The following is a 15,994-nucleotide window of genomic DNA, read 5'->3' on the forward strand; positions in this document are numbered from 1 at the left end:
TATTCCGTTATCTGCACGGCAAAGAAATAGAACACTTTGAACAAGACGGTACATCGGTACATTCTCGAGTTGTCACCAAATATTTGAATAGAAATTATCGAGACAGTTGGATACTCGAAAGACAGAGAGTATTTTCGTCCCATTATTAGCGTTCGAGATATCCAATAACGTATTCTGTTACAAATATCAAAAACGAGAGAAAGTATTGAGTAACACGTAACGATGGAGAAGAACGAAACGATGTTGAGATTGAAACGGAGAATTGCTGGATTGGTATTTGTTACAGCGCAAGTATACCACGACACCAAAACAATTTAGCAAACTTTAACTTGTAAAGTAGTTGATTTCGGGTATAAATATGTTAATGCTTGTACGCAGAGAATAAAAAGACGCGTTTCATGCGAGAAGAAGAGGGGCAATTGCGTTTTCCAGGCACAATTGCATAAAATTATTTCCGGAATATGCTTCGTCGTGTACCATTTACCTTTGGCCTATAACATTTCTTTCTGCGTGAAACCGTTTGGAAGATACAGCTTATCCCAGATGCGTGAAACATCCCATATAAATGATATATTATCTACTTATATGTTATATTATATACATACGTACATACGTATAGGTACTTATCGTCGAACTTACGAACTTAATTGCTATCTCGGCACTAATAAAATAATTGAACGTTCGTGTTATAAATTATCATATATATCTTTTTGTCTGTATGATAAACTGCGCCGCAACAGAGAATTATTAGACGTTTATCCTTCGTTAAATGTTTCTGAAACCGTCGCATAAGATAATCGCTAAATTGTTTTAATTAAAACGTAATTACATTAAGCGCTCTATATCACCTAAAACGTCGTTTCTTTTTCTTTCCAAGCATTTTTAATTAACTATATTAACCGAAGTAATTCGATTGTTCTACGTCTTTCTTCAACAGTCCGTAATTTTCCTATACCGCTATGTATACATACAATTCTATTTGTATTAATTATAAATTCCTCCCAAGCCGTTGTATGCTTACTTCTTCGAATAAGCAAAGTTGACGACATCACGGTGCATATTAAATAGCATTCGCTTGTATGTAGTCTATAATACGCACATCGAAGTTTCTTAATTATTCGCTATTCATTATGCTTGCTATACTTATCGCTACGTATTTAACTTATTAAGAGACGAAGCAGTGAAATAATTTTTAAAAGCACCACGATGCTTCAACGCAATATTATTGCGAAGCAACGATCAACAGTGGATATAAAATATAAATTATAAATCGTAAATTAAGCTAGAAGTATATCAACGAATTCAAAATTTTTCTGAGCTTATGGTCGTAGTATTTACATCATCGGGCTTATCTTGACATCAGCTACAATTCTATGAAATCAAAGGTATGTCGTGCCTACTTAAAAATGTCAAGGCGAACTAGATTCTTTTGTAGAAATATATTTTTGTCATTTTAAGTATCGCAATTTGTAGTTGATTCGAAACAGCACTTTCGTTTGAAACATTTTTATTTTGTTACGTTATCGCGAATTCTTCGAAACTCGTGCGCGCCATTTCGCTTAACACCCTGTACGTTCCAAAGCTAGTGAAAATGGTAAACGCTTCTGGTGGTCGGCGTAGCAACTTATTCGCATCTGTAGCGCGTACCGCGCATCCAGCCCCTTGCTTTAATTTCGAGGTGTCAGGAAACGCGTATTCGTTTGTGGTTCGCATATTCGTTAGGTAACTGGCACGTCAAGTTTTGAAAGCGTCAGAGCCGGTGTCTCTATCTCTGGAAATTTATCGATTTTCGAAGGATATTTACCATTTATCGTCCACGCTGGGAATTGCTATTGTCTTCTCTGTATAGTAGGAGGTACATTGGTACGTATGTCGACTTTTAAGTACCTATTTTTTTTTCTTTTTGTTGCTGAAAGTTTAAGGATTTAAGGGTTAAATCAGGCTTTTTCGTAAAATCATCAAAGGAACATTTATAACATTGTGTGTATATATATTACAACTTTGTGCGAGAATAAGCATTTTATTCTGCATTTTTCGACGTATTTTCACACATGGAATAAGTTGCTGTCGATACCCCCCTCCCCTTGTCCACTCCGAAATTGGCTAAATTTTTCAACTCCGATTTTCTCAGTATTTTGTCGTCTCGATCGTTCTCTTGTCGGTTGCATGGTAATTTATTACCGAGACACCCTGTATATCTCGGCTTCGTATCGTTCTCTCTCGTCTTTTGTTAATAAGATCCACAGCATCGTATCGTATCGTATCGTATCGATATTATGTATCATTGAAAATGAGAAATCCGAGGAATATAAATTTCCAAGGAAGCGATTTCTTTCTTTCTCATTTTGGTTGTCCGATGGAAAAGTTCTTCCCGAAGGTTGTCTTCTCGATTCGCGTGCTTCTCTTATCTGCTCGATTGTTTCTTCTGCATAACGCGATCGGTGCGAACGCAATATCCTTGACGATTTTACGAATTTTACTGAATCGACGTCACGAGAAATACTTTGTTGCAGTTTGTTCTTGAGAACAGATTCGATAGGATCGTTAATTAGAACCAAAAACGTTTGTACGACCATGGTTGGTACGGGAAAATATTTATCGCTATTGTTTTACGTGTTTTTGCTTATCATTGGTGAATCGATTAACGAAATTAACGTAGGTTTTATACTTTTCGAATTCAAGGAAGATGGGTTGCCTTATACGACCAACAAGGATAATGACGTTATCCTGTAAATTGGCTTTAGTATGACGAAGACGTTATTTATTCGTCGAAATACGTTTGGAAACTCGAATAACTTTTCTATAAATCGTTAATTTTATTTCATATCTGATTTAACGCCCAACACTTATTATATTTTTAATAAATAATTTATTTGTCAATAAATTGCTTCGCAATTGCTTTGAAAAATTCGACAACGAACAAGGTACTCAAATGAACTTTTTATAAATCAAATTAGTAAACCGAGTTAATTAGTAAACGAAAAAAAAACCAAAGTAAAAAAACATGGTACAAAGGATACAAAAATAGAAGAGAAGAAAATTAATAGAACAATGGCGGATACTGACCTTCCACGAAATGACACTTGGTCGAACTCGTCTTCGCGAAACTTGTTATATACTCGATGTTTCCTTCATCTTGCAGTCGTTAATATCTTGGTTGCATATTTTCGCTGATATAAACAATTATGTCGAAACAGTATTAGTTGCTTCGGAACGACCACTCATGGCCATTCTTTTACAAATTTTCACACTCGTGTGTATTTATATACATATAATCTATTCTCTTTCTATTTTAATTTTGAAAATTGGACAATTAGTTTAAAAGAAGAGACGCTTCAACTTTAATTTTGTAAACTCGGTGACTAGCTTAAAAATGACTTTATCTTTAATCTTATACGTTCGGTGACTAATCCAAAAGATATTCTGATCTTAATTTTGTAAAATTTATCGCATAAAAGCATAGCACGGGGCACAAAAAGGCAGCATTTTTGTGTTTGCGTATAGAAATGGAAGGATGTAATCTCTTCTTTAGAAAAGTCATGGAATCGACCCAACTCTTTCATACGCGAAAATATTATTTAAATCGTATAATATCTTCCTGCGTAAGGAGACGACTCGTGTAAGAACAATTTGTTTAAATCTTTCATATCCTATGAGTTATTCCTTTTCTTTTTTTTTTTTTCGTTTTTTTTTTAATAATCAAAACGAACACATTGTACATGAAAATAGCGTTCTGTAAATATTTAATTTCATAAAGAAACTTTGCAAATCGTTTTAAACTAAATGTCATGTAAGAAAGAAGTTAAATATTATTTTGTTTACGTTAGTGTTTCAAACATGGCAATTGATTAAAATTTTGGTTTCGTGCCAGGCAGCGGTATTTTAGTATAATACAATATGCCTGTGGTACGAAAACTTGAAACTCAGATAAGATTTCAGTATACTCGAGGATACTTTGCGCTCATCAGGTAATAGCGCGGTAAATCATTCGCGGGACCGACTTGCATTTTAAGTATTTTAATCTCTAAATTCCAGGAAGATTTACATTTAACAACAATTCGTTTAATCTGCTTTTTCTCCTTTTTTATTCTTCCTTTTTTTTTATAGCTTACTAGATTTATATAATTCGTAATTTTTTTCTCCTGATTTTATTTGGTTAGGTTGTGTTATTCGAACGTCATCGTATACCTAACGCGCAGCGCCCTCTTTTCCATCGTTGGCCACTAGTAATTTTCTACAGAACCTCTAAGATATTTGTAGCGTAAATTGTGTTTGAAATCTTTTGAAATTTTGACGGTGCCTCACTCGGCACCGATATTATTATCGGCATATATTATTATACATTATATACTATATATTACTATATAATATTGCTATATTATTATACATATATTATTATACACGTAATTCGATTTTTAGCGAGTCTAACCTTACCGAAGCGGAGATATCGATCTTCAAATTTGGAGATTCTAACGCGTAATCTCTGTAGCAAGTCGCTGCACAACTTTTTCGTTAATTACGGGAAAGTCGTTCTTACAAAGTTGTTAAAGAAACTTCTACGTTGAGTAGAGTGTCTAGAAAGATCTTTTTGCGAAAGAGGAGACTCGACTCCGGCTCGTTTTTTGAACAAAGGTAGTATCGAATTACTACTAAATCGGTGTTCCAATTGCCGCATATTATGACGTTAAGCTGTTATTCTGTCCAGTTTCGAATTGTTACGATCTGCCATTTAGTTTCCTTTAGACTACCTGGTAAACAGAGATACGTTCATTCGTGGAAAAAATTGCAAAATACGTCCTCAGCGAGATTTATTCGAGAATAATTCGATGATCTTTAAATATCTTCCTTTATGCCTACTCTCACTCTCATAGTCATCTGCTATTGTATGTATCATCGATCTGTATTATTCATACGCCATTTATCGACTTTAAAAATCGTTAGAATAATAATTACAAGTGCTAATGTATACTCGTTAATATTCGAATACGAAGATATAATATATGCAAAAATTCCATTATGCATCGAGCGATGCACGTGACGTGCAATTTTCACGACTTATCATACGAAGTAATTTTAGCTGTAACGATTTGCACGTGTTCCATCGATGCCGATGAAAAATAACCGTTCGAACTAACGTTTCGTAATCTTTGGTGCATGTTAATTCTAGATATAGCTACAGTGATTACAAAAAGTATTTGCATACAACTGTATTTGTACTTTTTATAACTGCACTTTTAATTTTGTGTATAAAGGATCGAAAGTAGAGTACTCTCTATTATGTTTGTTAAGTAAAACAATTTTCTACTTAGATCACATCTTTTTTAAATAGGTATGTTTATAATACGATGGTATAAATTTTCCTCACTTTTTGTCATTTAAAATGCCATTCAATTTTCCTCGGTCGACCATTCGTTTTAATATCCCACGATTATTCATCGTACTTACTTGAATAATTTTATAGTACTCATAAATATCCGGACGCTTTGTTGAGTTTGCTGCAGAAGTCGTAAGTGTCCAAACGAATGATAAATTAGATGGCGAATAAATTTCAGATATCGAGCAATTCGGTTCAACAATTTTGTTACATCGCTATAGAGAATTGCAAATCAATATCGAAGCTTTTGTTATAAGAAATTACAATTCAAAATGCTCCAACCAATAAGACGCTGTTATTTTGTAAGACAATTATGGTACTTTTTTTTTACAGTATACTTTTTACAACAAAAGCGTGTAATTAAAAGTTAATATTTTGCGCAAAATATAACACACTGAATGTTTTAGAAACAGGTCAAATATTATTAAAGCGAATAATAATACGATAACATAGTATACGTTAAGTACTATTTTACTTACTATATTTGCAATTGTTTCTTAAATTGTTTAATTCCTTGTATAAATTAATCATCGAGAAAAATATGTGTACGATAGTTTTACGAAAAATCCAATCTTTTAGAGAACACGTCGCTGTATAAAAAATACGAAAACCACAAGAATAACCACGCAAAAAAAATGGAAGTTTACCAAAGTACACAATACTTTCCTCTACTTCTCTATTTATATTCAAAGAAGTACCTACTATAACCTGTTCCATTTATAAATATCCTGTGTCTTGCGCGTATGAGCGAACCAGGTTTTTACGCAAATATTGCTGGAAAATTTTCAACATTTTTAAAAGTCAATTTGGATAAAGGATTTACATTTTTTTAAACTTCAAGCTTTTACTCGTACAGATCGAGTTAATTGGCATAAAATTGCCCGAATTCGAACAGATATGAAATGGAAAATGAATATCTAATAAATATCACGAATAGAGAAATATTTAAATCGTAAATCCAACTATGTAATTGTATTGAGAAAAGTTTGATTTCTGTTTTCCTTTTCGATGGAAAATCATCGTGTCTTTGATATAGGATGTAAAAATATGTGCATGTATTTCTTATAGTACTTACCTTGAGGTAGCATAAGCTTGAGACTTGCAAATTTTTATTTCGAGCGATATATACTGCTTGGGTGGGCGAGCACAGAGGCACAGCGTTCGTCACTGTAGATAATAATTTAAATAAAATTGTTCTTTGTCTGGAGGAAAACGTTACTGTAAGAAAATATTAAAACTGCAATAGTAGCTTTTAAAAATATTAAATAGTATAGCGCAAAACATATGAAAAACGTGAAACATTTGTAAATTCAACTAGTTGTACTATGAAAAGCTTCATTTGGGTTTATTTTCTATGATACGCGATTTGGAAGAACATTTCTTGCAGTTCGAATTAATTTCGAATTTAAATTCAATTCCTAATCTCTATTTCAGATTATAACAATAAACCGACTTAGTTGTACTTTAAGCAATCTGCTACAATTTGTTGAGCATCGTGTCTACGTCGATGATTAGTTCGTCCAACATATAAGATCTTCTGAGAAGATTTATGGTTGCTTTTGTGGGCGTACGAAAGATGCGGGAAACATTTGCTACTCGTAATTTATTAGAGATTCGTTTTTATTTTCTTTTGTATCCTTCTCGTCGCGGAAAAGGCGTAAAAAGGTAGGAAAGTGACGTTTGAGAAGTTAATAGGTAATTTTTGCTGCAATTTAGAATTTGAATTTCGAGAAGACAGAAAAATAACTTTAGTAATTTTTTAATTATTCTCAAAAAAAAAGAATGAGAAATGAAAATGATTTCGGTGCATTTTTGTATAGTTTTCAAGTAAAATGATCAAATAGATTAATTCAAATATGGATCGTTTGAAGATGGTAATTTATGTTCATCATTAATCATTGTATGTTGATAATAATTTACGTTTTAACCAAGAGAAAATATTTGGACACTTCTGCTGACGATGATATATCATTGAAATTGTGTAATTATGATTCTGCATGAATGATGGGTTAGGTATGATAAGAAAGTTGACTCTGACTCAAGATAAGAAAATTTTCTTAAGAGAAAGAAAAAAAGAACTATTCGCACAACATACTTATCATATTATATGAACTTACCATACCATATGAACGATTACAATAACTGAATGATGAAAAGAAATAAAAAAGTATCTAAAATTCCTAATTTTTTATTATCTTTAACCTTTTCCCCTCCCCAGAAATTTTGTAGATTTAGGTATATCACTGTCTGCTGCAGATAAATCTCATTCATATATTTTTATTTAATTATTTATACAATGCAATTTTATAATAAAATTCTCAAATCATTGATTTTAAATATTTGTATTTATTTTATATTTAATAATTATCAATATATCAATATTTATTTATACCGAATATGAAATTACATAGTAAATCCTGTTATGAATTATATTATGAATTAAATGCAAATTACACTATAGGATAATATTTTTGACGATTTTTAAGCTTTAAAATAAATGGAGAATTTGTATAATGTACATTTATATTTATGTATCTGTAGTGGAAGAAAAGAAGAAAATGAAAATTATTTTATTGTCCTGTCCTATCGAAGAGACAAAGTAGGAAGAATATGCTACAAGTATCATTTTATGTGAAAAACAGGATAATATGTAAAACTTATGACTGTATACCGACATTTTTGCTATTTTTATACTTTCGTTTAAAACAGCACACTAAGAATATTCGATCGAATATTTTCGAACATTGTTGGTAAAACACGCTTTTATTTCACTAAATAACGCGTAAGCTTAAACACGAAAGGTACACACCAAATATTATCATCGTAAATCACTCCTCTCGATGGAAAATAATCTTCTGCTTCTTGCATACGACGCCTGTTTTTTAAATGATATAAATGTTTTTTACAATCTCATTCACGATAATTTTCTCGATACTTGCTCGCTAACCTAACATAATCTCGAAGTACGCACAAGTTGTGCTAATTTTTGAGTACTTCAAACAGGACGACAGTTTCTAAAAAAACGACGTTCTCAATCTCTTTGTCGCGTCTCGACCCATTTTCCAAAATTAAATTTCATTCAACGATCTTTCTCTTACATTGTTGTGTAACTTAACCCCAACCTAACCCCATTCGATGCATGGAAATCTAACCTAACAAAATCGGCAAATTCTTAAAAATCCGTTATTTATACAGTATCTTTCGATCTAAACGGTGTAATTATAAGAACAAATTTATCGTAGGACCACTAAAATCACCTCAAAATATAAATCGTAGGCGTAAAACGACAACACTTAGGACGTGTCTACACTGATATATCGTCTATATACATCGTTCGCCGATAGTCCACGAAGCTGCCTGTAGACAGTCATTTGTCTCCTAGGACTGTGCCGGATATTATACCTGGGTGTTGACGAGTCGAGGATGTGTTTGAGACGAAACACACGGATCGTCGTAATCTATCTTTATAAAAACGTGACTGTCGCCAAACGGACTGTCCCTACCTTACCTTCGACTCGTGGGACGCCACGAAGACTACAGTTAAACAAATGGAACGCAGTGCGGTACAGATTGTAAATGGAGGACGCTTTTGCGAAACATCTGTGGGTTTCCTCTGGACACTATGCACTGTGTAAATTTCAAAGAGAAGAGAGCATGATAGGTGTTAATTTTTCGTACGATATGAGTAACGTTCATTCACTGGGAGACGTTCATTCACTAAACGGATCACCTTATGTAATTAGATGTCCATCTGTCAAATCCCCGTGTATCGAGTGATTTATATATCTTACTTTTGCTATTTGTAGCACTTCTTGTTCCTTCCACCCTCATGGGTCAATTCCATAATTCATACAACCACATCTTTATCTTAAAATTATCCCTGAATGCTTTCTTCCTCAAACCTCGTACCTGCCTTACCGATAACCTAGTTTTATTTTTGCCTAAGTTGGCTACGTGGTTCCTAGTACTTCCGTTTTTATCGAACGTAAAACTTTCGACCTCCTCTGTCTTCTCCTTGTGAATTTGAAAAAAGAACGTTAAGAAAAATAGCTCCCAATATTAATGTTAATTTTGTGAACGGGAAAATTATCGGAATAAATATAAGACATAAGGTATAATATACAGAAACAAATAAAAAACATATAAATATCGTAAATACGAAGTATGCATATATTATTAAATATTACCTAGTTGACTATCACAGATAATTATTGAATATTAGATATAGTCACAAATATTAAAAGCGAAATGTATGCCAATATTACGAAACATTGATGCTAGCGTTAATATCGTTCTTTCGAGCAAAATATTATGCCCCATTCTAGTGTTTCAATTGCCGTTAAGCCGCGCTTAACGACCTCTGCTATAAGATCATTTCCTGTCGCAAACATATACCAAAACAAGATAATCTTGTAGTGTATCGTTGTGCAATCGCCATTTCGCACTGCTATGTATTTCGTGGGAACCGAAGTTAACTGTAACACGATTAAAAACCAGTGGTGTATCCAATGAAAGATACTTTTGGAACTATCAGAGCATGAAATTCAATGTTATAATATCACAGTCGAAGGTCAAAACTGAGAAAATCCGTTACAGAGAACGATTTAGGGGCAACGCGATATTTTTCTAACCTCGTTTCATTATGTGTTCCCGACCTTTCTTACTTTTGTGACCTAGATCACTGCAGGATACTTAAAAAAGAAAGGGCACGGAAATATACTACAGTATATCCCGTTTTAAAAATATAAAGTTCACCTTGAGACCCTTTAGCGACTAAAGCGTAGACCGGAGTTTAGTCTATCAATTAAACCGTCATTTTTCTTTATTTAATGACACATAGATACTTTTTTTTAGGGAAGGAGAATACCATTCTCTTTCCGTCTGAGCCTGCTTTTTAAATGCATTCACAATATTCAAGATCCTTATCGTATTTATTTACATATATATTTATCTACTTATTTACTTATTTTTCATTTATGTACTACACGCGATATTTGTCCGATACGTTAGGATGACTTCCGGTTTATAGCTTCCATGTATGTACAGTAATAAACCGAACTATTACTACATATCAACCTACGTATGGCGTGAAATTTTATTTAAATTTTGTAAATAACACTACTAAAATATTCTTGTCGTTTCTTAACTTGCAATTCTTGTAGCTCAAACTATGATACAATCTGTTATCTAAGCGCTTAATGTTAATGAATTTTAGTATTAGTGTCTTACAGAGGATGACATAGTAAAGAATATTTTGTCATATGCTCGAGTAGTTTCAATGTAAGATATGGTAGACAAGTAGAAAAAAGAGATATGAGACGTTATATAATGAAATGGAAGTCAGCAAATCTTGTTTAATAATCTAGACTTTAGTCTTTAAAGTGATAGAACAAGAAATGCAAAAGTTGTAACGATAGAGATTATGTAAGTTCTAAAAATATATAATGTTGTTTCCAACATTCATACAAGTATGTACTCAGACATAATAAATGTATCGAACTGGGAACGTATACGTATATTCACCTATTCTGTATTAATTCCAATGTTCCATTAAATTTTCTAATAATATCTCCCTTAGCTTTTTACTTTTAGTGATAGTTAGCTGGATTTATTTTATCGTATAATAATAATTCAACAGAATAATTAAACGATTAACTATTAAATACAATAGTAGAAAATAATAAAAAAATGTATATTTTATCGAACTTGTACAACTTTTATAAATACATTGGTTCTACAGAACTCTACAAAATGAAAAATGGTTTTCTTATAAAAGATGAGGTTTAATCGATTACAAATATTTGTAATATAAAAGTTATATAAGTATATTACTTTCATAGAACTCTACGAGAAAAAAAATTATTTTTACGTAAAATAGAATTTAATCGGTTCTATGCTGTTTGGTAAAAGGAAAAGGAGGAGGAAGAGAATAAATTGGAAGAAATAAACAATGAAAAATTAGTCTATTTGATTTGGATTTTCAACGAATGTCCGATTGAATATTATGATTTCCATCTTTTTGTCTCGGGAAAATTTAAAAATGTTTGCCATTGTGTTCAGCCATTCGAAGAAATTTCAAAATACACAAATTAATATTTGCAGTTGTTAAACAGAGGCAACAGGTATACATACTCTAATCTATCAGTAATTTTTATAATCTTAATTAAAGGAAAGAATTCAAATCATGCAAAGATTGTCAAGACTATTAACACGTTTTTTTTTTTACTTGTAACCAGGAAAGAGATATGATTTATGATGATAAAATTCACGCAGTACAGACACTGCCTCGCTAATGTATTTGACCACTTGCCACAGAAACTTTTTATGCCCGTATATTCTGTGTGTTATACAAAACATTTAAAAATTTCATCAGCACTTTAACGAGACCCGACTATCGTAATTATTTTGGTCAAATTTAAAAGCCATGTGAAAATGCATGTAAAAATTAGGAAATATTGACTTTGATCTCGGCTGTTTCTTTTTGTAATTATCTTTTAATTCTAAGTTGTTGTTATTTCTATCTTTCAATATATATATCCTATCTCGTTTCTATGTAGAATATAAAACCTTTGGTAATACAGTTACTAGTTGAATTTACGAGTAAATATTTCCTTATCTATACACTCGCAATCGTAAATCAATTTGACACTAAATTCCAAATTTTACTACGATAAATATAAACATTTATGACTGAACGATTCTTTCAATAAAGTCTAAGAAGAAACATAGTTTCTTGTTTATTTTTATTGATCCTTAGTTCACACGTGTAGCCATAAAGTAATCTCGAGACTATCTGCAAGTCACGCTTAAGAGCACACGTGTCTTTAAATCTCTGCATACCCGCAAACTCCATCTGCATCGAGGTATATTATAGACTGTAATGAATTTAAATTAATCTTTTAATTATCTTTCTATTCTACGCTTAATTATCTTCTTATCGCATTCCACATACTTTTTTTTTTCATTTATTTGTCATACTTGAGAATCGAACACGTATGATTGATCGAATAAAAAGAGTTCTATGTGATTATCAATTTCTAAATAAGTATTTCCCAGTATCGTCCAATTTTTATATTTATTACGCGAAGAAGTAGCTGAAGAAATATATGATAAAACCAAGTAACACGAGTATTGTGCGTATTCTATGCATTTTTGTATTCACGGAATTTCCTAGAAACGTAAGGAAAAAATTCTGCGGCTCTGTACACGTTAAGATGAATTTTTCAACAAAGATCTAATCGCTGCAAATTTTCACCGCAAGTGACAAATAATCTTCAAATCTGACCCACCAACTTGGGATATTTGTAATCGTCAAACGATCACCTTCAGTCAGATACTTTTGAATTGCCTTTAAACGAACGTCCGTTATCTACTCGTTGATCATTAATAACCACGCACGATGTCCGTATCTAATATAATTAGACTCGTGAATTTGAAAAGCTTCACGGGCAATTTCTTCATACCTTAGATACGATAAAAGCAGACTACATATCTGGAGACTATAAATATTTCGAAACTCGTTATTCACGGCCGCACGAAATACGTGACTTCGCATCGGTAAAATTCATTTGAGAATTCGTTTTATAACGAAAGAAGAGGTACCACGGTTCCATAAAATTTGCGAGTGCTTGTTCGTTTGAGACGCGTGCGCATAAGCTGTAAGATTAGCGCCGGTAAATCACCCGTCACGATCGCTTTTATTACCGTTGCCGAGCAAAAGCTACAACCGTACCTCTAAATATAGCTGAAAAGCTGCAGCAGAGAGTCGAGGTTAAGCTTCGTTCACATTAGTCGAGATACTCGAGTAAGAGCCATTTAAATTTGAGTAACCTAATTTTCAAAGGCTATCCGATAGAAAGTAAAAAGGAAAGAGATCGTGTATGCCAGTGAATATCAAAATGCAAGATGTATCGGTAATCGTGGCACGATCGAAAAGGGATGTTTCTACGTGAATATCATAAAAATGATCGATCGTTAAAATATTCAGTACGTACGTTTTACACTGTCGTTATATTGTTATTTAACACGGTCGAGTTTGTTACTGGAAAATTGAGTAATCAGTCGGTCGACTCGGTTTACTAAGTTGCTTGAAACTTGGCCGATTAACTAAGATGGTTTAGGTCGGTACGATATCGATAAGTGGAAAATTGAAAATAACGTAACGTAACGTAGCAACTATTGCTTCTTTCGAGTCAGGGAATAATCGAAGAAACCTTGGTTTCATTTGAAAGCTCAAAAGCATATTTTAAACCAATTAAGATGACCGATACGTATTAGTAAATGTTTCAAATTATTACTGGACTACGAATTTTGCATTCGTAGAAAATTTGAAAATATATAACAAATAATATAAAATTAATTATTACACAAATCTAGTGATTTAATTAACGAGAGTAAGCAGTAGAAACTTGAAAAACTATCATTTTCGTTAATAATAATTTTACGTAATATCCAAGTAAAGCGAATGACAAATTTCACGGTGGTAGAGATGTTTCAAATTATTGAAATTTAGTGGCCGATATAGGTGAGCGATTTTTGCCTGCGCGATATCGCTGCAGCTATATATCTTCGTTTGTTTTCTCAGTTTAAGAACACCGAGGACAGACATGTTATAATCGCAGCGATATCGCCCAGAGAAATGTCGCTCGTCCGCATCGAGCCTTAAATCGCCTCAAGTTCGGATAACTTGACCATTCTGAACGAAGCTTTAAGCATAGATCGATGCGCATGCGCAACAACGACCAACGCGGATTCGAAGCAGATGTCACACTAAACGTTAAACGTCGTTGACGATCGTTTTCAACGGTCTGTCACGCGAGCCAAAGAACGCTGCACGTGAATCGCGTGTGCGATACGAAATTGCTTCGTGCGACGATAATTTCCTCTGGTCAATCTCGTTAACGCTATATAGCGATAGAAGCAAGTTCAGCATGTACCGTAGCATCCTGTCTAACGTGACGAGGAAATTGCTATCGCGGCCTCGCGATGACATAATTTGAAAAATAAGAATAGAAACGAAACGCTTCTTAAGGAAATACGCAATAACGGAAGAAACATTTTTTACAGTGACGAACATCGAACAGAAACTGAAATACGCTTCGCGACAGTCATGCAATTAAAATATATTCATTATTCTGTCTATTAATAAAACTAATCTCCGATCAAACTTATTATTGGATAAGACCATATACTTCTCGTAATTATATACGAGGGTCGGCTAGAAGGTAATATCTATTTACGTATCGAAGCCATATAAAACGATGGAATGTACTTGTAGAAGGTCACTTAGCTTCACGCTTTCCTGTTTAAATAACTAGTATCGTAGTTTCGTACGTAACGACGATGCGATTTGAAAATCCCGTTGACGACGACGCGGTCTGTCGTGCTTTCCCGCTTTTTCGATGTTTTGAAAACGCTCGTTCAAGAGGAACGCACCCACGAACTGCATCAGTTTACGGTAATAAGACTATGATTGAATCATTCGTAAGACTATGCGGGGATTCGATACTAAGGGTAAGGTACGTAATCGTAAGCGTTCCGCCATTACAGAGAATAATGCAAACACATCGTTGATTATTAGAGGTTAAGGTGAATCGATCGTGAACATATCGAATTTAACCAATTCAAATATCCTATTTGTTCGTACGACCAATTTAAAGGGACAAGGCATCGAGTACGATCAAAGATGCCGCTCGCTGTATCCTTACTGTTATCGCGATATCGTAGCATGTTGGCACGTTCGCTATTCAAGCATTTCTTTGGACTTTGCCAGGCAACAGTATGTAACGCCGACTCTGTATACATAGATACCCTGCGGACTGCGTCCGTAATACATACGTAGGTCACAAGATGATAGAAAGGTGTAGGAAACTGAACAAATGACTGGTGGTAGGCTGTAAAGAAAGAGCGAAATATCGTTAGTGGAAGCTATTCATTTTTCGAGATCTTTGATCTTAGGTATCTCGCAACATGCAAATAACCCGTAACTACTCATCGTTGAGTTATGATGTTTGGAACGTCGCGTCGGAAGCAGCGAAAAATAATCTTCCGTTACGCGTTCCAGCATATTTTTCCTGGCAAATTGAGCAACTTTTGGTGTTTCCCTTTTTTTTAATAGATCAGTTTTTTTTTTTTTTTTTTTTTTTTTTCCAATAACCGAACGAAGTTGTTAACTGAATTTTTGTAAGAAACGTATTTGATTTGGTATTGCTAATGACATTTTTAATGCTAATGATATTTTTAATCTTCTTTTAATAATTGATAATCGTAATTGCGTGAAAATCAAATTTTTGAAAATTGAAAATATTTATTTATTATCTAGGTGAATTTGAAAAATCGAAAGAAATCTCTCATAAATTATGCAAAAAGATGTAACAATATGAAACACTATCGGTAGTAGGAGCGAATATTTTGGTCCTGTAGCTTTCAAAATTATTTTTACAACAAAATTACCGATACAAGGAAGAGAAGGATGTGGCGAGTTTACTTCTTATAGGAAAAAGTTTCCATAGCCCATTTCTCTAGAGAAATCGTGGTTTCCGTTTCAAATCATAATTAAATTTCGTTCCTGCGTATTTTTTATATTTAATTACTGTCTTGTAATTGTGGTTGAAAGCTGAT

At 33.2% G+C, this 15,994-nt stretch overlaps 1 protein-coding gene across 1 annotated transcript in view; it reads left to right on the forward strand.

Annotated features, from left to right (window-relative positions):
- Window positions 1-15,994, forward strand: part of LOC132909501 (uncharacterized) — a 41,190-nt gene that overhangs the window by 14,925 nt on the left and 10,271 nt on the right. The window lies entirely within an intron of this gene.

The sequence above is a fragment of the Bombus pascuorum genome, chromosome 8, assembly GCF_905332965.1.
Source record: "Bombus pascuorum chromosome 8, iyBomPasc1.1, whole genome shotgun sequence".
Lineage (NCBI taxonomy): Eukaryota > Metazoa > Arthropoda > Insecta > Hymenoptera > Apidae > Bombus > Bombus pascuorum.